Source organism: Hyperoodon ampullatus, assembly GCF_949752795.1.
Source record: "Hyperoodon ampullatus genome assembly, chromosome: 16".
NCBI classification, from domain to species: Eukaryota; Metazoa; Chordata; class Mammalia; order Artiodactyla; family Ziphiidae; genus Hyperoodon; species Hyperoodon ampullatus.
Genome location: NC_136929.1, coordinates 64,077,821 through 64,100,275, shown reverse-complemented (window position 1 = coordinate 64,100,275; position 22,455 = coordinate 64,077,821).

The following is a 22,455-nucleotide window of genomic DNA, read 5'->3' as shown; positions in this document are numbered from 1 at the left end:
CTCGTACATATCAGTTGGGTTTTCTCTCTGGGCTGTCAGTGGAACTCCTGTGCCCTCAGAGCCCCACAGACAGCGCGAGCTACACCAAGACTCCCTCTCATTGGAGCTGCCCTCAGAGACAGCCAGTGATGATGCTACAAGCAGTAACGTTAGGACCGGGCTTTTACAAAGCACATTTCTGTAAGGCCTATCATTGTCTCCCCCACTGAGGTCCCCATAGTTAAATGTTATTTCTTTCCCCATGTCTTACAGATAAAGAAACTGAGCATTAGAGGCAATTAAGTGACTTGTGTCATGTAAATTGCAGAAGCTTGACTGAGGCCCAAATCTTCTGTCGCTGGATCCAGTGCTTTCCCCACCTCCTCACTATGTCTTACTGTGTCATGCTCCTAGTACGTGTGCATTCATTTTTCCTTTCTATGTTATTAATATAACCCACTCGATTATAGAAAAACAAAAAGAAATCCATTTGTGTCTGTGGAGGTGGCTGTAGCCAATAGCCAGGATACCGAACAAAGTTCACTGTCAAATTTGCTTTCAGAACAGTTCAAGAATTAAATTGTGAGAGGCTCATTCATAATGAAAAAGGCTTCAGATCACGGGCTTTAATTTCTCCAAGTTTTAATGACTGAAAAGTTTGGTAACAGCTGAAACGAGTAGTTGCTGCATCTTTATTGCTGGGAGGCTTTTGCACGAGGAGCTTTTTCACCAGGCATTTTCACCACCGCCTCATCATCTTCTCCTCTTGTTTCTACAAGACCTCACTTGATAATCTTAATCGTCTTTTTAATGTTCACTTTCACTAAAAAAAAACTTCTCTGGGCTCAGGCATCAGCTGCTCCTCAGTGACTGGGCCTCATGTCTGTCTGGCTGCCGTTCAGATGGTGAGGGCCCAGCTGTGGCTCTGCCCTGCTCTACCGCCTGCACAGGCCAGCAAGAGGACACAGTGCCACCTCTTGGGTCATTCCACTCAAGACTGAGGGATGAGAACCACCCCGATTCCCAGTGACTCAGGGCCCCGCCTGCCCTCCGGAATCTCACTCAGCAGGTCACAGATCCAACAGCCTTTCTGGCTTATTTCCCACAGATGCTGAAAGGCACTCGCCCCGCTCAGGTCACACTGCAAGATTTCCAGGCACTTCTTTGTGCACCATCTTGATGTCGAGCAAGATCAGCCAGGTGTGATTGTCCCAGAGGCATCCAGATGGAGGTAGAGTGTGCGGTGAGCCTCAGTCTTCCCCCAGGTCTCCCCAGTAAGACCCTGCCCTGCTGTCAGTCCTGTCACATGGTCATCACAGAGAGCGGTGACTGGACCCTGGAGCAAGGAGTTGAGGAAGCGCATTGGCCCAGGTTTTGTCTCTGCAGGAGAGTCCTGATTTAAGCCCTGATTTGAGTAAATGTAACTTCACTGGCCCTTTCTGTTCTTACAGACATGTTTCCTGCCCTCAAGGAGCTTATCGTCTTTATTTCCCCGGCTCTTCATTGTTTGAGGGCAAGAGCTGGCTCTTACTTTGTGTTCTTTGCAGGGGCACCAGCCCCTGAATACTAGCTGAAGTGACTTGGTCTCTGAATCTCAGAGAAGTTCTCAATAAACACCTGAAATGGACTTTGCTAAAGTTAATCCCTGGCACTGTGGTGTCACATAATTTACCATCTACTTCCTGTCTCTGAGACCCTTCTCACACTCCCCTTCCTGGCCTGAGAACTCAGTTCTTGACCTTTTATGGATGGTTCCAGTAAACAAGTACTTGACTCCACTTACAGTCCCTTTAGAAAACAGAAAAACATCCCTCTTCCAATTACCCTGGGCTCTCTTGCCCCTGCTGAGGACCTGAAGGGTTTTCCAAAGCAACCAATTACTCTAGCCAGAGGTCCTAGTGTCAGACCAGCAACCAGCTAGTAAAGACCTATACTCCTGTCAATTTCCCAGGGACCAAATTCCTTCTATACACTTGCCATTTTTTTTTTTTTTTTTTTTTTTTTGCAGTACGCGGGCCTCTCACTGCTGTGGCCTCTCCCATTGCGGAGCACAGGCTCCGGACGCGCAGGCTCAGCGGCCATGGCTCACGGGCCTAGCTGCTCCGCGGCATGTGGGATCTTCCCGGACCGGGGCACGAACCTGTGTCCCCTGCATCGGCAGGCGGACTCTTAACCACTGCGCCACCAGGGAAGCCCTACACTTGCCATTTTGAATCACCAGTTTGGGGCCAGGCACTTTGTATATTTCACGTCTCACCGTCACCTAAACCCCACAAGGCAGACATCGGCATTGCTGCTGTTCAGTGAGCATCAGGAGGGTCCGAGAGGTTGAGGCTCGTTCCCCAGGGGCAGAGCAGGGATCCAAGCCAATTCTGTCCCCTCTCTGCTCTTCTTACCTCTCCACTCTTCCATCCTAGCTACAGGAAGGGAGAAATAGCAAATCTGTCTCCAAGGCAACCAGAGGAAGGAGGGTGGCCTTCCGAGAGTGCAGCTCATTTGGGATATTTATGTACACTTGTTTCTTGGGAAGAGGCTTGGGCTGGGCTTGAAGCAGCAATGAGCACTTTCCAAACGGACTTCCCAGGCTGTTTGAGGGGAGAGAGCTTCGTGTGATCTGGATTCCCCTAACGGTGAGAGCCTTGAGCAGTGGCTCTTTCTTTTTCTTCTGACAAAGAAAAAAAGATGTTATGCCATTTATATATTTTCCCACTAACAACCGAAGAGGCCGGGACACAATGATTTTCAATAATTAGAAGCTGATTATCTGTTTCCACGTCTGCTTTGATTAGAACAGGAGGAAAAGAAAACAAAACACAAACTCTGAACTGAAGATTGTCTGATTTTAGATTGGCAGTGCCCAGTCAGTAAAGAGCCGGGCCACTATCTTTGGTCCGTTATCTGGAGTATAGTAGTCACTGGACTATAGAAATTCTGCCCCAGCCTAATTTCAATCAGGATACTTTTAATGCTGGTAGTTTTGTAGAACTAGGTTAATTCTTCCCTATGACTTGAGCACCATCCACCTAATAATCAGCTGCTTATTATTTAAAAGTAAATGCATTCCTTAGAATAAGAAACGCTGTGATAGCTTGTGTAAAACCTATCATGCTGTACTCTGTCAGTCCAGCTGGAAATGGAAGTTAGGAATCTACTGACATTGTTGTTTGCTTCATGATATCTAACTATTGGCTGAAATGTACCTAAAAATGAATCACGAAGGGGACCACGAAGGTGGTAAGGAGTTTGGGTGGATTACTGTAAAATGGTAAGGTGAACACCCACGTGTGTGTGGTGTGTGCTGAGTGGACAAACCCCAAAGTGGTCCCTCGGTTCCCAGAGCGGGATTGTCTAATTGCAGGAAAGGGCCCAGCCAACTGCTTCCCTAACTGTATTAATAGGGCAAACCAGAGCATTCTATTTATAGAATGCTCACCAATAAGCCCCAAGTTCATATCTGCCAAAGGAAAACCTTAGTCTCGACTTTCAAAGTCTTCCATATTCTCTATTTTTTCCCAAACTTCATATAATTTTAAAACTTTATAAATGTAGTGTACATTTTGAAGACTCCTTTCTTCTAATAGAAAGTTATTTTTTATAAGTTGTTACCAATCATTTCTGTTGCTTAGAACAGAATATAAAGTACACATTAAATACGGTTTTTTTTAAAGATTTTTTTAAAAATTTATTTTATTTATTTTTGACTGCGTTGCATCTTCATTGATGCGTGTGGGCTTTCTCTAGTTGCGGCCAGCAGGGGCTACTCTTCATTGTGGTGCGGGAGCTTCTCATTGCGGTGGTTTCTCTTGTTGTGGAGCACGGGCTCTAGGCACGCAGGTTTCAGTAGTTGTGGCTCGCGGGCTCTAGAGCGCAGGCTCAGTCGTTGTGGAGCACAGGCTTAGTTGCTCCGCGGCATGTGGGATCTTCCTGGACCAGGGCTCGAAGCCATGTCCCCTGCATTGGCAGGTGGATTCTTAACTGCTGCACCACCAGGGAAGCCCTTAAATACGGTTTTGAAAAACTCTGAGAATTATGTTTAGTGTTTGGTACAACTTACATTATTCTCAAAAGCTCTTCTCTTTGCTCTGTGTATTTGGATGTTAAGAAATTTATTTCCTATACATTTTTATACTGGTTCTTTTGTCAGTCTTCTTGTTTATAATTATTTTTATCAGCAGTTTGGGGCAAACTTTTTAATATTTTACACCTAGAAAGTTTACAAAGATGCAAAATTTACAAAGTTTGTGTTTTCACATTATTGAGAAATCACCATAGTTATATTCAGGAAATTCCGAAGAAGTGAGATTGCAAATTCATTAGTAATGATTATGTAAAATAGGGGTTATGAAAATGCAAAGCTACAACAATGACACTGAAGCATCAATGAAATATCAACACTTAGACAGGGGAATAGGCATTTCCATTGCTTTCCCAGCCCCCAAGGAAGGTCTGCTTTTACTGAGAAGCCATCAGGTGTAGTGGTGGGTACACAGCCTCTGGAGCTCAGGCCTTAGAGTTCCATCCTCTCTCTGTCAGGGTAACCTAAGGCAGGTTACCCTGGCAAAGTAACATTGCCTTCTTGTGCCTCATTTTCCTCATTGGCAAGATGGGGATAATGGTTTTGCGACTCAAGCTAAAACTCATAAAAAGTGTAGAATAATGCAGTGCACGAGATATTAGCTGTTCTTAGTTTCATTACAGTTATATTGCTGAAATTTGGATTGGAGAAAAAGAAAAAAAACACACACCACTCAGTGATCTCTACCCATTTAGTCCTTGGTATAACAGACAAAGGTCTAGACAAAGAGTGAAGACATCTGGGTTCTGGTCCTGGCTTTGACTCACTCTAGCTCTGTGACCCTACTGCACATCCAGGGGCTTGGTTTCCTTAGCACTAAAATGGGAGGATTGTAGTGGAGATCCATTCCCTTCACCTCTAACATCTAAGGTAGTGCTCTAGTGGGTCAAAAAAACCCTAAGAATTTAATTATTTTTTCATGTAGTATTACATCTTAATACATCAAAACAAAGCATCCAGGTGGGCTAGTGGGGTGGGGAGAGAGGAAAAAAAAAAAAGCATCCAGATGCCAGCTAAAGTGAGAGCTGGAAATATTCTAAAACAGTGTTTTCAGAGATACTCTGAAAGATATTTTTCAGGCAAAATTCTGATCAACAGAGAGTTGGGAAAATATGACTGTTTTTAAAAAGCTAAAGAAAACAACTGCAAGGGAATAGTAATATCAGCTCTTTTATTCTAGTGTCTGGCTTTGTTTCTAGGAACCATTAGATGAAACAAACAAGCAGAGGAAAGAGGAGGAGGAGGGAGTGAGGGAACAAGAGAAATAAAGTACAACTTGTGTGTCATGTGTGGTTGTTATTTTAAGAAAATGTATTCTGACCAATTTTATTCAAAGAATAAATCAACAAATACCAAGTAGCAATCTGCCCCAAGATTTTTTTCCCCAATATAGACCTAATCAAAATAATCAGGTTGTGTCAAAAAAGTTTCCAGTAAAATGGTTGTCTCTATCTTTTCCAGTGTTATTGTTAAATACTAGCCACTGTGGAGTTGCACAGCCCCCTTGCCTGGTAGTCTTAGCTGAGTAAACATTAACACTGTTCATTTTCCCCTTGGAAAAATGAAGGCGAACAATGGGAAAAGATGTAACAAATGTTTTGCAGCCTTATTATAAATATTTTATGAATGAATCAGATAAATTAAAGATGAAAAGCCCACTAACTCTTGCCGGTACCCTGAAGTCTACTGCTGTATACTTTTAAGTGGTTTGTCTGGTCTAGTTTTTAGTGACTCAGGTTGTAGGGAATTTACCACTTCCCTCAAAGCTGCTTTCCAAGTGGAGACTATCTGGCCTGCTAGGAAAGTTTGACAAATTCCCCTTGCTTTGTTTGATTTTCTCATTAATCTCATTTGATTTAGCCTATTTAATTGCTCATCTTTAGTGTCTTTAGATTCTTCATTGTTTTCTATGAAACAGTGTGTTTTTCATTTCTTTCACCTTTCTCTCTTCACTTTTTGCCTGGAAGGGAGCAAAGATTTTTATTTTTTGCTTGTGGATAGGTGAGCAGTAACCATCATCCAACAAATTCACAACAGCAACAACAATGTGAAGTGATCACTTACCACGCATGTCAGATGTCGTATTAAATACTTTGTATACATTATCTCATTTATTAAGTACCTACTATTCGCCAGATACCAGGAATGCAAAGTTAAATATGATCCTACATTTTTGACAAAGCTTATAATGTACTGGAGGGGACAAGCATTCAAACAGGTAATGTCAGCATAGCGTACCCAGTACATGGGGCTATCTTCAGAGTATTGTTGGAACATGGAGGATGTCCAGTCCAGCAGTGAAGAGAAGGGGACAAAGGTGGAGGTCAGGTGGGGTGAGAGGATGATATCCCAGATGAGACGAACTCTACACCGAATCCTTAAAGAGTTAGAAAGGGCGTGTGAAGTTGGAGAGAAATTACATAGAGTTCAATGTTTTTAAGTTGAAAATCACGAGGATTGTTGGGAGGTGAGCTAGGCCAGGGTCCACTTGTAGAAAACTCTGTATTACCTGGTGTGAAAACCTTGAACTTTGTTCTGGATTTTAAGCAGGGAAATGACGTGACTGCCGAAAGCCTCCAGGAGTGGGGGCAGGAGATTGTGACTGTGGATTCTGCCCTGGTGAGATGCAATGAGTGTTGAGATTCCAGGGTCAGGTTAGCTGTTCTTGGCTGGAATATATTTAAGGCCGCCTGTCGCCTTTGACTCTAAGTAATCAAGTCCCTTCTGAATCCCTGAATGGATGCTCCAGATACCTTGATACTGAAAAGTTGGTAATGGAGAACACATATTTGCTGCAGCCAGTGGGGTTATGTCAAATGATGGTGATTTGTTGACAATTATCTAACAAGTTCTGAGGAAGAGTAACTTTCTCTTGATTGCACATGTGAGGTGTGATGGGAGAGAGATACGAACTACCGCTTCCTAAGCATCCACTCTGTGCAAAGCCCAGTGCTATGGGCATTAACATTTATTGTATCAGCAAGGTGGCAGCAGAAGGTCAACCTTCTGAAAGTTAAGCAGTCCTAATCAACACATAATGGGAAACAACCACTTGCAAAAGTGATCCTATCTAAGATCACTTAGGTAGGATCTAAGAGATGAGTTGTTTCTATTTTCCTCCCAGCCTAAAAGTAATAGAAGATAAAAGAAGCCTAATACTTGAGGTCAGTATCCAATTTGGTTAAGGTGATTATGGTATAGCCTCAGGATAGAAATGGCACTAAAGGAAGCTTCAGTCTGATAAATTATACTGTAACAAACTTGTCTGAAGTAGTAGAGAGATAATGTCTGTCTGAAGTTTAGAAAAAGCAGGATAAGGCAAAAAAAGGTCTCTATCAGGATTCATTCAGAACATCCAAGGAAAGGAGTGACTGTATGTAGCTGATGTGTGCATTGCCATCATTGGGTTTCTAAGGGTCTAGAAACACAGGATGTTCAGGAGCTTGGGTTAAATTGCCCTCCCAATTATTGAACACTTTTTCTGGAATCTGAGCTCATCAGATAATCTCCTTTGTGTGAGCAGTGATGGAATGGGACAGTGGTAAACTGTGGGCTCTGCCTTCAGACCCCCTGGGCTGGTATCTTGGCTCTGACCCTCAGAAACTATGTGTATTAGTTATCCGTTGATGCATAACAAATTACCCCGACCTAGCAGTTCCAAACAATAAACAGCTCACAGTTTCTATAGGTCAGAGATTTAGAAGTGGCTAAGCTGGGCAGTTCTGGCTCAAGGTCTGTCGTGTGGTTGCTGTCATCTGAAGGCTTGACTGAGGCAGAAGGACCTATTTCCAGGGTGGCTCACTTTCACGGTGCTGGTTGTTGGTCTTCCCACGTGGGGAGAGTTCTGAAGATGTGATGGCTGGCTTTCCCCAGGGTGAGCAATCCAAGAGAGAGCTGGGAAGAAGGGGCAATGTCTTTTATCCTAACCTAGGAAGTATATTCCATCACTTACACCACATGCTACTCATTCGAATTGAGTCTCTAAGTCTGATTCAAACCAAGCAAGGGGGAGAATTATACTCCGCTTTTTGAAAAGAGGACTTTCCAAGAATTGTGCACACAATTTTACACCATCACACTGTGTAACCTTGGGCAATATATCTAATATCTCTGTGCTCCAGTTTCTTTATCAGTAAAATAGAAATGATATTAGTATCTGCCTTATAGAGTTGTATGAATAAAATGAATTAGTGGAAAGACCTTGAAACAGTGCAGGATATACGATAAGTGCTCAATAAGTATTAGCAGCTGTTACACTGATCACTAACTCTATTCCAGACCCTCTAGCCTGGGATGGAGCTAATCTGAAAGCAAGAGAAATGTATGCTGGCACCAGTCATGGCTTCCCCTTAAACTGATCCTTCCTACTAGCGAGAGAGTTATCTCCACACCCTTCTGTTGGGCTTTGATGAACCTCAACACTGTTCTTGCCTATGCTGGGGATTCAAGACAGGCAGTATGTTTTCTTCTTTGTTATGAAAACGACTTATTATTTTCTCACCAGAGGAAGTGGTCTGGAAAGGTGCCAGCCAGACTGTGTGGCTTCTCAGGTTCAATGGCATGGTGATGAGGAAAACCAAATGGCACCCTGGGGTCCTGCTGAAACCAAAGGTATAAATCTCAGCTGAGCCATCAGGAGCCACCCAAGAACCCTTAAATAGATCCTATCAGATTCTTAGGGTGGCTTCCCTGAGGAAGGGCCTCTCCAGAGCTCTGTCCTGAAGTCACCTCAGAAAGCTGTGTCTCTGACATCATAGGAAAGGGATCCAGGGCCAGAAATCACTTCAAAATTACCCACCTCGGTTCCTGAGAACTGAGCTATCAGGAAAAAACATTGCAGGAATGTTCAATAATCTGGCTTCCAAATAGTCCTTAGAGATATTATCCTAGATTAAATCAAATTAATAAGTATTTATTAGGTCTCTAGTATGAGTAAGTCACAGTGTTTCCTAAATTGGAAGAAACTTTCTGAAGGCCAAAGAATGATTAGCATTTTAACCTGTGTAGGATATTAGAAAGATTAATTTGCTGTCTGCCACAGTCAAATTCACAGAGATATTCCAAGACCATGTGTCAGGAAGTTAAATAAGGAGAGAGTTTTGAATTTTTTACTTACAAACACACTGTTCAAACTAGAAACCCAAATCACTACCTACTCCTCACGGGAACAGCCCTCACACCAGCAAGCTTGCCTTCAAAAAGAGAGAAGAAGAAATTTGATAGGGTGTACAGATATCCCAAGTCTGATAGCTAACCAAATTAAAGTTAAAAGTTCAGAACTTTTAATATATAAAGCAACAGAATGACTTGTTTCCATGGAAGGTGAGACCCCCAGGAAGCAGAAAAGTCACCCTCAGGCCTGCATGCACTGGGGCTGACCCTTCCCTGAAAGAAATGTCCCTTCTATTCAAAGGTGGTATCGGGGTGAAGTAATTGATAGATTTTAATACAACAAATGAAAATTGCTATTTCTGGTCGGGTATTCATATTAATGTAGTTTCTCAAGGTATTACGCTTTCAGCTAATTTAATAGAAGACGCAGCTTCAGGATGAATATTTGGAAAATTTATATACACTCAAATATTACTTAGGGAGTTCTGAAGCTATTTGGACATAGAATATTATGATCAAGTGCTAGCACAGAATTTTCAGGCAAAATTTACCTTTTTGAAAATGGATTATACACTACATAATTTCCCCTGGTGTTTATTCCCATGAAAGGATGCCACACAAGGAACCAGGCAGAGACACAAAGAGAAGAGTCTTTTCCCTGCACAAAAGTCTACACAAGAAAAGGCGGGTGGCCCCTCAGCACCACGCACAGATGCGTGGCTGTGAACCACGACCCCTCTTTTCTTCTTGGAAAACGTTCTCCAATTAGACGAGCACGCGAGGTGAACTGCTGCTAACTAAGTAAAAAGTTCGTTACTTTCTGCAACAGTGAATGCCATTGAGTTATACCAGGGATGCCGAATTCTTTTTCCTCCGAAGGCCCCATTTGGCCTCTAAATCTCTTTCACATCACCCCACCCCCTCTTAAAAATGTTTCCTATTCACTGGGAGGCTCTCATCCAAGGAAAATAGATGGTGGTGAAGGACCTGGGGGCTGGGGACGCCGAGGGGAGCTGCTTTAGAGAAGAAGGGGCCGTGAGGACCGCTCCCCACAGAATCCATGGATGCTTATTAGGGTTGGAGGACGCTTTTGGCAAACATCAAATTAGGACCAAGCATTCACCCCAATTCACTGGAACGTGCAAATTTGGTTGACAGGTTAGAGAAGAGAGGTTTTAAAAAATTAAATTCTTTTCCCTGAAAATGTGAAATGACTTTGTGCCGTAGAAGAAAAGTGGTAGCTAATGAGAAGGACTTTTTTTGTAGCATGAGAAGCAAAGAGGCTGGAAGAGAACTATTTCATATTTTAGATGCAGTCTGCAATAGCTGAATAACCTTCTTCTTTTGACTCACAGCTTCACACAATGCAGGCTTTCATCACATGAAGAGCCACAGCAGAGAGTTTTGGGCCATTTTCTCTTTTTATTCCTTTTCTGAGCCCTCCCCCTTCCCTACCTCCATTCCCCCGTTTCCTCTGTCTGGGTTTGAATAGCCGAAGTGTGCCCACAATATGTATGTACTAGACACATTGTTACCTCCCTTTTACTAAAAGCACCTGGCGGGGTCACCAGCCTCCAGAGCTCCGCGGTGGAGTCTGGCTTAATTAACTCTTTGAGTGACAGATGTCCAAATATATATGTTACAGTGATTTTAACAAATATTAGAAACAGACTAACAAACCCGTTAAAACCTAAAAAGAAAATCGATCCTGTCATGGTTTGTTCAGTTTTATAATTTCCCTTCCACTCTGCCTGGCTCTGGTGTCCCTTTCCCTTAGGTCCTTAACATGAAGATGTGAATTTGTTCTTCCCCGGATGAACCGGTGGGATGGTTAATTGCTTTTAAATCTAATCCTGACAATATCTACAGACTTTGTGGTCACAAAACGAGCAACCACACATATGTGGTAAAGGGAAAAAAACAGTGCCCATTATATAGCAAAGCATAAGAATAACCACATGCTTTGTATTTCTAAAAACCTATTCTTCTCTGGAGGCTGGAGGACTGTTAGAGAGTAACTTTTCACATTTCTGCTTCCAGCCAAGATGGAGTAACACGGACTGGATGTACCCTCCTGTCTGAAACAACTCCAAATCCAAAAAAACTATAGGAAATAATAGTTTCGAGACAATGGGCAGCTTAGGGTAATTTAAATCAGATGGAGATGTATTTTAGTTAGAAGTTGTAGTTTGGGTCATAAATAAAAGAGTTTAATTTCTTACTTGGCATGGGTGTAGAATGCTGCCCATGCTGATTGTAGTGACCAGTGGGCACCTCCACTCTTGTCCAAATCAGAGAGGAGTCTTCCCCAAGCACTACACACCAATATTCTGCAAGAAGTATACATGGAAGGGGTTTTCTGAGGACAAACCTCGATCTGCTTCATTTTCATAGGGCCTTAGCTTAATGAAGATGAGGGCAGACCTATCCTTGGACATGACCATGAGCTGATTGGGTTTGGAGCCCTGGTGAAAGACAGGAGCTGCTGCCTTCTCACCGTCACAGCAGGGCTGGCGATGGGCCTCTCAGGGGCAGCTCCTGGACCAGGCTGCTTGGGAAGCAGGAGTCTGTCTGTGGCTTGTGGCTTCCTCTCTCTCTTAGGCGGACTAGCTTAAAGGCTAAGGTTTTCAAATCTGGCTTTAAAAATAAGTGCAGTCAGGGGGATCAGCTCGGTGCTTTGTGACCACCTAGAGGGGTGGGATAGGGAGGGTGGGAGGGAGACTCAAGAGGGAAGGGATATGGGGATATATGTATACGTATAGCTGATTCACTTTGTTATACAGCACAAACTAACACACCATTGTAAAGCAATTATACTCCCATAAAGATGTTAAGTAAATTTTAAAAATATGAGTTAAAAAGATTTTAAAAAATAAGATGAATTCAAGAATTATTACATTATCTATAGCACAAGGAACTATATTCAATATCCTGTGATAAACCATAATGGAAAATAATATAAAAAGAGAATGTCTCTATATGTATAACTGAGTCACTTTGCTGTACAGCAGAGATTGGCACAGCATTGTAAATTAACTATACTTCAATTTTAAAAAAGAATTATTAAAAAAAAAATAAGTGCAGTTTGTAAGGGAGCTTCTGGGGTGCTGGCGATGACCCGTTTCTTGTTCTGGATGATGATTACCAGTGTGTTCACTTTGAAATAGTTCATCAAGGTATACACTGGTCATGGTGAACTTTTCTCTGTGTATAAGTTCATTAAGAAGTTATAGAGGGAGTTCCCTGGTGGTCTAGTGGTTAGAATTTGGTGCTTTCACTGTCACGGCCCGAGTTCAATCCCTGGTCGGGGAACTGAGATCCTGAAAGCTGAGTGGCATGGCCAAATAAATAAATAAAATTTGTTTAAAAAAAAGAAGTTATAGAAATAAGCACAGTCGTTCACGTTAATTATGTACTTCTTTTAACTGACCCTGTTTTGATCCAATTATTACTTTATTACAGAAGAATGTGTAGTAAAGCTTGAGTACTGATTCTACCTCATATTTTTAATGGTGATTCTAAAGGCCTTACGTATTTTCAGATAACGACAACAACAAAAGAATTCAGTCTCTTCATTCCTGCAGGTGGAGACAAAGCTATATTATTCTATCCTGTGCTCTTTGTTAGGAAACTTTTACTTCTCAAACAGAAATAAATATTCTCACTAACAAGAGCATGGTGGCCATGGGGCTAGTGGGGTGGGATTATTTAGAAATTTACTGATGATCGGCAACATAAAAACCTGGCTTTTTCAATTACTGCATGACTAATATTTATTTATTTAATATTCGTTTGGGTTTTTTTCTTTAGTTTTCTTTTTTTCATTCCAAATGTTATAAGTGAACACAATATCTTATTTTAAAGTTGTTTTACTGTCTTCTGTGTTTCATGTTAAATTCTTAAAGTCAGGAACTGTGTCTTTTCTGTTTCAAAATGATGCCACAGTTAGCAGTGTTACTCATGTGCTTGTGAGATTGAACAATACTTCCCAGAGGGCTTCTTAGATTACAGACCAATCCAAACTAACCAGATATTCCATATTATGCAATACAGTCTCCAGTTTGGATTCTGATTCCATGCCAGCAAATTACCTAGAATCTATCTCAGTTTAATCCCAGGACATCTGGACATGGTTTATCTGTTGACCTGGGTCCCCCTCAAGTTAGGAGTAGCCCATACACATAATAATACAATTTTCATATACAAGTGCGACTTCTGAGTTTAGAGAGAGGAATTTTTCATGCTTATATTGTTGAAGATCTTTGGAAATAAAAGTAACCCCAAGCCAGGTGAGATTATTTTTCATATTAGCCTAGAAAAAGCAGAAGCTGGGCTGGAGGTGTTCCCAAACAGCATGGAGCCTGGGGACTGAAAGTGTGGTCGACAGAGAAGCAAGGTGGTTGCCATGTGGCTTGACTTAGAGCTGGCGCAATCTGGTCCATTCTAGGCAGGACATCTAGCGTCAAGGAAGGGTAATGAGAAGGCTGTGCCTGGAAAAGTTGCCATTACCTTCGTGGTGAGCTGGGAGCTTATATTCATGGAGCTCTTAGGAGATACCTGTAAGCACCAGTCTGCCTAGGTCAGAGTACGGCCCATCTGACCTCACCAGCAAAGAAGGGCTCAGCTGCAGGACCTTTCAGGCAAACATACCTCAAGGGCAGTGGCGCTGCTGATAATAGCTGTGAGAAGTGAGTGGTCAAATCCAGGAGAAGTAGAGGCTTAGATTAGTTGGGAGACTCCAGCAGAGAGTTGGACGAGACCACAGCCACCTGGAAGGAGCAGGTAGCCCCTGGGCACCAGATCTAAGCATCCAGTATTGGCTGAACATACATTCTGCTCTAGGGGTTGTAAGCATTGGATCCAGAAGTCAAGAAGACTGCCTTCAAGGAGTTCACAGTCTAGAACACAGCAGGCTCTCCACTGAGTTGGAATCAGTTGAAACTGTAAATAACCAGAGTTTTAAGTTTACTGTGAGAAAGTGAATGATTCATACAGCAGTTGTCCATATGCCTGTAAGATTTCCAACTCCTTTTTTCTTAGATTCAAAGTTAAGGAAACCTGTGTGGATAAAGGTGATGTCTTAACCAAGGCCCAGGCCCAGGAGAGAACAGTGAGTCCCTCCAGGTAAATTCCCCGAGAGGGTAGAAAGAGAGTCATTTCTGAGCTGGCTGTTGCAGGAGGAGTGGTGCTTTGGAGTCGAGCTTCATGACCTGCCGTGGATTGGGCAGGAATTGGAGCAGAGACCCCGTTTCAGGCCCATAGCTTTGGTCAGGACCAACTGCAATGTTTCAGCCTCATGGCCACTGCACGGCCAACAGAAGACCTCTTTGGACTGTCCAGTGGCAGCGTGGTTATCTTGCAATGGCGCTGAAGGTGACCTTGAGGGATGCATCTGAGTCCCTGCTCTGGTCGTGAGGCTGGAAAACCAGGAACTGCTAGTAATAACACCGGGGAATTCTGGGCTGTATCAGGGTATATGGTAGGGAGATGAGGGGACAGGATGTAGGATGGCTGGAAGTAATGAGACTGGACTTCCACGTGAGAAATGCAGTATTTTATTATGGGTCTCCACTGGTAAATGTTATCTTTCCAGATTTAAAGTGGACTTATCTCTATGATCATTTTCTAGTGACTATTCAGGAGTTTTTTTTCATATACGCCATCCCTATTTTAAATTGGTGTGTCTACCTAAACTTCTCCGTCTGAATCAAAAAGGATCAGAGAACTTACCCTAATTCAAGTATATCTACCAACCCTTTTATTTTCAAATTATTTGATGTTTTAAATATTTACGGTACTCAGAAGAGATTTCAGCTGGAAGATTATATCTCATGCAGCATTTTGATTTTCTAGCTATTAACTCGACTATAATTTTAACTAATTCCTCCAGCTTAGGGATTGAAGCAGGAAGAGCAAGGCAAAGCGGGAAGAGAGTAGGGGGCTAGCGTACTTGGAGGGTGAAGGGTTTTCTGCTTTGCTCAGCTTCGGGGAATGAAGGAAATGGTATATCAAAGCCAGGACCGGCCTCCGTGCCCTGGGCTAGCAATACGACGTGTTGTACAGAGAGTGGGATGATCCCTGCGAGGTGCCGTCACGGTAGAGCCCAGCAGTGCCTCCTCTGTGTATACATCCCTGGCTCGGGAAATCCTGCGCTCTTCGCTGAAACCCTAGGGCTTAGAGGGGAGTCCTCACCCTTGGAGGAGGGCTAGCAGGCTGAGCAGAGGAAGCTATATGAACTCAAGGGAGAAGAGAGGAGGAAACCTGCTACCCAAAACAACTAGGCTCACAGGCTGTGCTAAAGGGAGAAGTTTTCCCCTCCAAGATTACAGGAAGCTGGTCCAGACCTCCGCAGCGGCATGAATAGGCAGAGGAAGAAGTGTGAAGGCAGATAAAGAGGGTGGCTGGAACGCCGGCTCTGCCTGTTCCCGTCCATCTGACACGGAGTGAAGAATAGTGGAAGCCCGGAAAAGGGCATGCGGCTCTGACGACGGTGGTGGGGGAGGGGGCGGGGGGAGGGGAGGCGGGAGGCGCGGGTGTTCGGACTGGAAGCTTTAGGAATCACATCTCCGGAAAACGACCACCCCCTTCCCGTCAGTGATACTGAAACAGGCTTTGCAGAGAGAAAACCGTACTCAACGCTTGCACTTGCGAGACTCAACTTTCCGGCAATAGAATTTCAGACAAACATGAAACTGAGAATCATGTGTTAAAGCGCCCCCAGGAAGAGCCGCTCTGTGATGTCCGTTCTCTTTAGCCCCGCTGAGTTGAGGTCTCCAGATTCCCGAGGTGACATCGGATTTTACCCACAGCAGCACTCTTAATTCATTGGTAGATTCAAGCAAACTTTTAACGTGTTGAATGACCAGTCGATTCCCACTCACCCCTCTGAGCGTCTAGCATAGATGTGAATAGAAAGAAGACAGATCACATAGCCTCCCACTCACAATTCACCAACTGTACCTTCTTAAGACACTGTTTCATCTGAAATACTAGAAGCGACTGAGACACAATATTATTAATCACATTATGAGCCCCTGGAGATTGCTTACTGGAAAGTATTTTGAGAAATTTACAGATGGGAAATGGAAGGCACCACAAGTCTGCTGGTTCTCTGCCCATTTTTTTTTCAAAGGTAGGAAATGTCTCTTTTCACTGTAAGATTGGCTCACCACTCTATGAACTGAAGTGAGTAGACTGGGTCAAGGGTCAGGGGAGTGGAGTGAACAAAAGGGCGTGGTGGTCCCTGCACAAAGGACCAGCTCCTGGCAAGGGGGTCAAGTTTGGTTTCAGCAAAGGGCTTTTGCATTGCCTGCCAAGAAGATGGGGCTAATTAGGTAGGAAAGCGGAGGAGGAAACTGATGTTAGTGGAACATTTAACTGGGTGCTTTAGCATTTAACTCGATTCTGTATCAGATGGAGTGTGTGTGTCTATATTTAATTCTCACAACGACCCTATGAAATGAGAACTAGTAGTCTCATTTTACAGATGAGGAGACAAACTCAGATTAAGTAAACTTGCCTGGTGGCACAGAGTTATTAAAGGACTAGTAAGATTTAGAACAAACATCTGACACAGACTTCTATGCTTTTGCACTTTTAAAATAATTCACTCTTTTATTTAGCGTTAGCCACACATGTATATAATTTTATTTTTATTTAAATAGTGGAGTTGGCAGACAACAATGCTTCCTTCTGGAATTTCAGGCACTCAGGACAGAGGTTTGGAGAAAAGATAGAGTGGGATTTTCTCAAAGTGCCATGCTTACAGCTTCCCCTGTGTGACAGCTGTCACCACTACCCAATAACTGCTGTAAGCAGAGCGCCCAGTTGCCCTCTCCATCTTCACAGGTCCACCCTCACATGGCCCTCAGTACATGGTCCTGGATGAGCCTTTCCATCAGCCATCACTGTGAGTGCTCAGGAATGTGGAGCATTCCATGCAGGAAATTGCACCATCAGCAACATTGTCTTTGAATGTTGACACTTGCTCAAGGTCAGGCCACCCCAGGGACCATCATCATCATCTTATGACCTGTGCAGGACCTTATGCTTCTGGAACCGTTCCAGGTGTGGGAGGTGATGAGGTCTTGGAAAACTCTGCTCGGTGCCCTGGCTTGTAGAAACGTGGCCAGATGGTTTTGTCATCAGCCTTTGTCTACACTGTACTCTGATGGGAATGAACCAAATGGAAACTCAGATTTACTGAGACAGACAATAATATGCACATACAGCACGTAGGATACAGCATGTAGGATTGCTGTGAACATTAAACAAATAAACATACGAAAAGCACTGAACATAGTGTCTGACAAACTGTTAGCACTAATTAAACATTCGTTATTATTATTATTGATATTCTTGTCTTAAATGTATGTTGTTCTCTAAATGACTTTAATTTTCATAGATTATTAAAAGATAGAATGAACTGCAGAAAATTAAGCCCTAGAGATCCATTTATCGAACAACCTTTTTTTCCCTGTCACTTCTTCCTTTTCTCTTAAACATCACAATTCCCTTTTGTGTTATCACAAAAGTTACTTCAGTTGGCAGAGATAGTATTATGCAGGGGATGATTAAAATATCCTCACTTGTAGTTTTTGGCTTTAAATTTTATTACTTATTAGTAGGTAATAACATGTATACTGCAAAAAATTCCAAAGGTACGCAAGGATATACAGTGAAAATGTAGCCTCCCCCTCACCGAGAACCTTAGTCATCAAAGTCTCTCCCCCAGAAGAATTCTCTTACTTTTTATGGTATATCTTTTTAGCTGATTCCCTTAGGTTTTCCAGAGAAAACAGTTGTTTCCAAAAAAACAATCACATCACCTGCAAAAATAATTCTGCCTCCTTAAATTTTATATCTCTGTTTTTACCTATGGTCTAATTGCAGTGACTGGTAGCTATGGAACAAAATAAACGATATTGCAGACAAAGGACATGTTTTCTTGTTGCAGAGTTTAAAGATAATGCTTTAGCAAGAGGCTGGTATACATACATACATACATACGTACATAAATACATTCATACACACATCCTTCCTCTCCCTTTTTCTCTATCTCTGCATCTAGATATATACTATATCTATATCTAAATAGACATTAGATATAGATATGTGTATGTGTGTGTAATTCATGTTAAGAAGTAGCTATTTTTAGTATTTAACATTTTTTATCTACAATGGATATTATATTAAAGGTCTTTAAGCATCTATGGAGATGATAATAAGAGTTTTCTCTTTTAACCAATTAATATGATGATCTATATTAATATAGTAATAGATTTCCTAATATTTAATGATCTGGGCATTACTGGAGGATTCTGTTTGCTGATCTTTTATTTAGGGTTTTGCATCAGTATTCATAATTGAGCATGGTCTAGGTTTCCTTTCTTTGTATGTCATCTTTGTGGAATTTTTGTAATTTAGCTTTGCAGGAAATTTTTACAGACTTCTATTTATGAAAATATGGTGTGGGACTTCCCTGGCAGTCCAGTGGTTAAGACTCCATGCTTCCACTGTAGGGGACACGGGTTCAATCCCTGGTCCAGGAACTAAGATCCTGTGTGCTGTGTAGAGTGGCCAAAAAACTTAAAAAAAGAAAAATGGTGTGTTCCATATCTGAAAATAACTTCTCATTACAGAGCACATAAAAATGTTGACTAAAATAATGGAAACATTTTTTAAATTAATTAGGTTTTTTAAAATCTCTTCTGGTGTCAATTTTGGAAAGTTTTATTTTAATAAACAATCATGCATTACATTTTGGTTCCCAAATTTATTTGCAGAGAGTTGAAATACTCTCCTATGATTCCGTTGAAGTCTTTGTATCTGTGATCATTTTCTATTAGTTCTACTTAATACTTATTTTCTTTATTCAATTAGGTAATTGTTTATTCACTTTATTGCTTTTAAAATATGTAGCCCTTGAATTTATTAACTGTATTATTTTTTGTTTTGAATTGATTAATTTCAATTTTCATACTTATCCAATCTTTCCTATTGCTCTACTTTTGTCATTTACTTTCTAGCTTCTTGAGATAAATTATTTTCCAAAATTTTACTGTGGTAAACTTTAAACATAGAACACAGTTGAAATAATTTTACAAGGAATGTACAGATTTACTCACCTCATAGAGTCTACCAAGAACATTTTTCTATGCTCATTTTATGACCTAGGTGTCTATCCATCCAGCAATCCATCTTACTTTGTTGACTCATTTCAAAGTAAATTACAGAAATCAGTTCACTTCCCCTGTTTCACATACATATCATAAAATGGTTAAACATTTGCTACAATTTTTCCTTTTGGTGTAAGAGTTACATACAATGAAAAACACATATCTTAAATATACATTTGCTGGGTTTTGACAGATATATACATATGTGTAACTAAGACCCTAAGACCCTATCAAGATGTAGAATATGAACATAACCCCCGAATTTTCCTCCTGCCCCTCCAACTCAATCACTGCCTCACATCCCTTTCAGAGACTACCATTATTTTGATCTTTTCTCAAGATAGCTTAGTTTTGCCTGTTTTGGAAACTCATATAATGTACTCATACAGCATGTACTCTGTTGCATAGGTTTCTTTTACTCAACCTGTTTTTGAGATTTATCCATGTTGATGCCCATATCAGTAGTTGTTTCTTGTTATTGCTTAGTAGTATTCCCTGGTATCCTATTAACAGACACCGAGCTTTTCCCTGAGTGTGACTATTATGAATAAAGCTACAGTGAACAGTGTTGTCTGTGAATATATTTTTCATTTTTCTTAGGTCAAAACTTAGGAGTTGGGGTTTTACAAGACACTGCCAGAACTTTTTCCAAAGTGGTTTTACCATATTCCCATCAACAATATATGAGAATTCCAGTTCTACATCCTTACCAACATTTGCTGTGGTATTTTTAATTTTTAATTTCTCATTTTGGTCATTCTGGTGAAGAGTAATGTTATCTCATTGTTTTAATTTGCACCCCCTGGTGACTAATGATGTTAAGGACTTTTTCATGTGCTTAATGATTAGTTATGTATCTTTCTTGGTAAAGTGTATGCTCAAGTCTTTTGTGCATTTTTACTTTCTGTTAGGGATTTTTTGTAGTTTATATTATTGAGACCTTGCATGCCTTTTGTTAAATTTATTCCTAAGTATTTTATGGGGTTTTGTTTTTGGTGTTAAGATAAATGGAATTTTATTTTATCTTATTTTCTGGTAAAATAATTTTTAGTCTTGTTATTTTTTTAGTAATAGTTTTATAGATTTTAAAGCATTTTCTATACAAACAGAGCTACCTGAAAATGCAGTCAGATTTTCTTCTTCCTTTCTGATACTATGCCTCTGCTTGTTTATTTGTTGTATTGTAAAGTTTCGGACCTCTAATACAAAGTTGAATCAAAATGGTGAGAGTGGGCATCCTTGCCTTGTTCTCAATATTATGGGGAGAAAAAGTTTTGAAATTTCCCATTAGGTGTGATGTTAACTGTTGGCTTTTGGCATATGTCCTTTGTCAAAATGAGGGATTCAGGAAGTTATCTTCTAAGGTCTTAGTTTGCTGAGAGGTATTTTGTTTGTTTTTGTTTTGTTTGTTTAATCCTGAATGGGTGTTGAGTTTTGTTCAGTGCTTTGCTTTGCATTTTAAAAATGATCATATATTGATTGATTTTTAAATCTTAAACCAATTTTACAATCCTGAGATAAACTCTACTTAGTTTTGATGTATCATTCTTGTATATGTTACTGAGCTCTATTTGCTAATGTTTTATTAAAAATTTTTGGGTCTTTGTTTGAGGAACATTAAATGATTATTTTTAATCTTCTCCTTTTTTGTTATTTGTATTTAAGGTCACAAATCTTTTTTATGAAGCATTACTTTACCTGTTAGTAAGAAGTTCCCTACATGGTGTTTTTATATCCTTATGTTCTGAAATATTCTGCAATTCTCATTTTAAATTTCTCTTTTTTAGATTGGCAGGTGGTAGAGATATTTTCCTACTTTTTAGTTTTTATATTAATTTCTAGATTTATTTCATGTAATTAGAGAATGTTATTTGTATTATTTCTACATGTTAGAATTAATGGATTTTCTCATTGTGGCCTAATACATGACATTGTAGTGAGTGTTGCATGGACACTTGAGACCAAAGTTTGCCTGGGACCGAAAGAGTACCCAGGACGTAAGACCTAACAGTGCAAAAGCTGGGACTGCCCTGAATAAACTAGGGCAGGTTGGTCACCTTATTTAAGAATAAAATTCTTAGGTAATTGTCATTCATTGAAGACTTTGTAGGCCTTGCTGACCTTTAGCTGTGAACATAACAATAAAATAGTTTGAGAACGGTGTGAGTCTTTTTCCTCCACTATAGGTGATTTGACATTTTATCTTTAAAATCAGTAACTTTACTGTCTCAAAATCAATTCTGCTATGTCAGTTTTTCCTGGGGCATTCTATATCACCTTAATTGTAGAATCAAATCTTTACTTAATTCCTGAACGTTAAAAAAAATTTAACATTCAATAAATATTCTCCACTTCCATTAGGTTTTCCCTTCTTTAAGGACATCAGTTATACCTTTTCGACCCTCCTCAATTTTATATATATATGGATATAAACTTGCTTTTCTCAATTCTCCTCTCTATAATCCTTGTTGTATTTCTCATTTGTTTGCTTCAATTTAGGCTTTGTTTATGGGAGAATTTTAGTTTTTAATTTCTCTTTTTCCTGATTTCCCTTTTTTCTGAGTTATATCAGCTCATGTGTCACCTCCTTCTATTGTCCAACCATGACTTCTCTGAGCTCTTACATTTCTGCTTTATGCCTTTGATTTAGAGATGTGGTTGCTTCTTCATGAGTTAAAATTGTTTCAGTGATATCTTTGGTTGACATTTTCATTTGTTAAATTCACCTCTTTTTTCCTGGTGTAAGTGCTTTCTGTATACTTTAACTTTCTGTTTAATCCATCTGCCCCCCTTTGTGGTATCTTTGAAGGAGACGAATTCTTTCTGGGCCAGCTATTTGTGATCGTTTTATGTGGAAGATGCGTGAGTTCCGTGTTTCAGGCTAGCGGAAAGTCTTCCTAATACTCAGGGTTGTGTGTGTCTGTGAGTGAATAAAGGTTGAAACCTTGTGTCTGTCTAACTACTCAGAAACTCAGTACTCGGCCTCCTTGTCTCATAGACTGTTTCCTGGAAGGTGGCTTGTCTCTGCGATTCCTCATTTTATCTTACCTTCCATGCTTCCTGAAGCTACCAAGAGTATCTATGCTTCTTGTTTCAAACAAGAGATGGCTG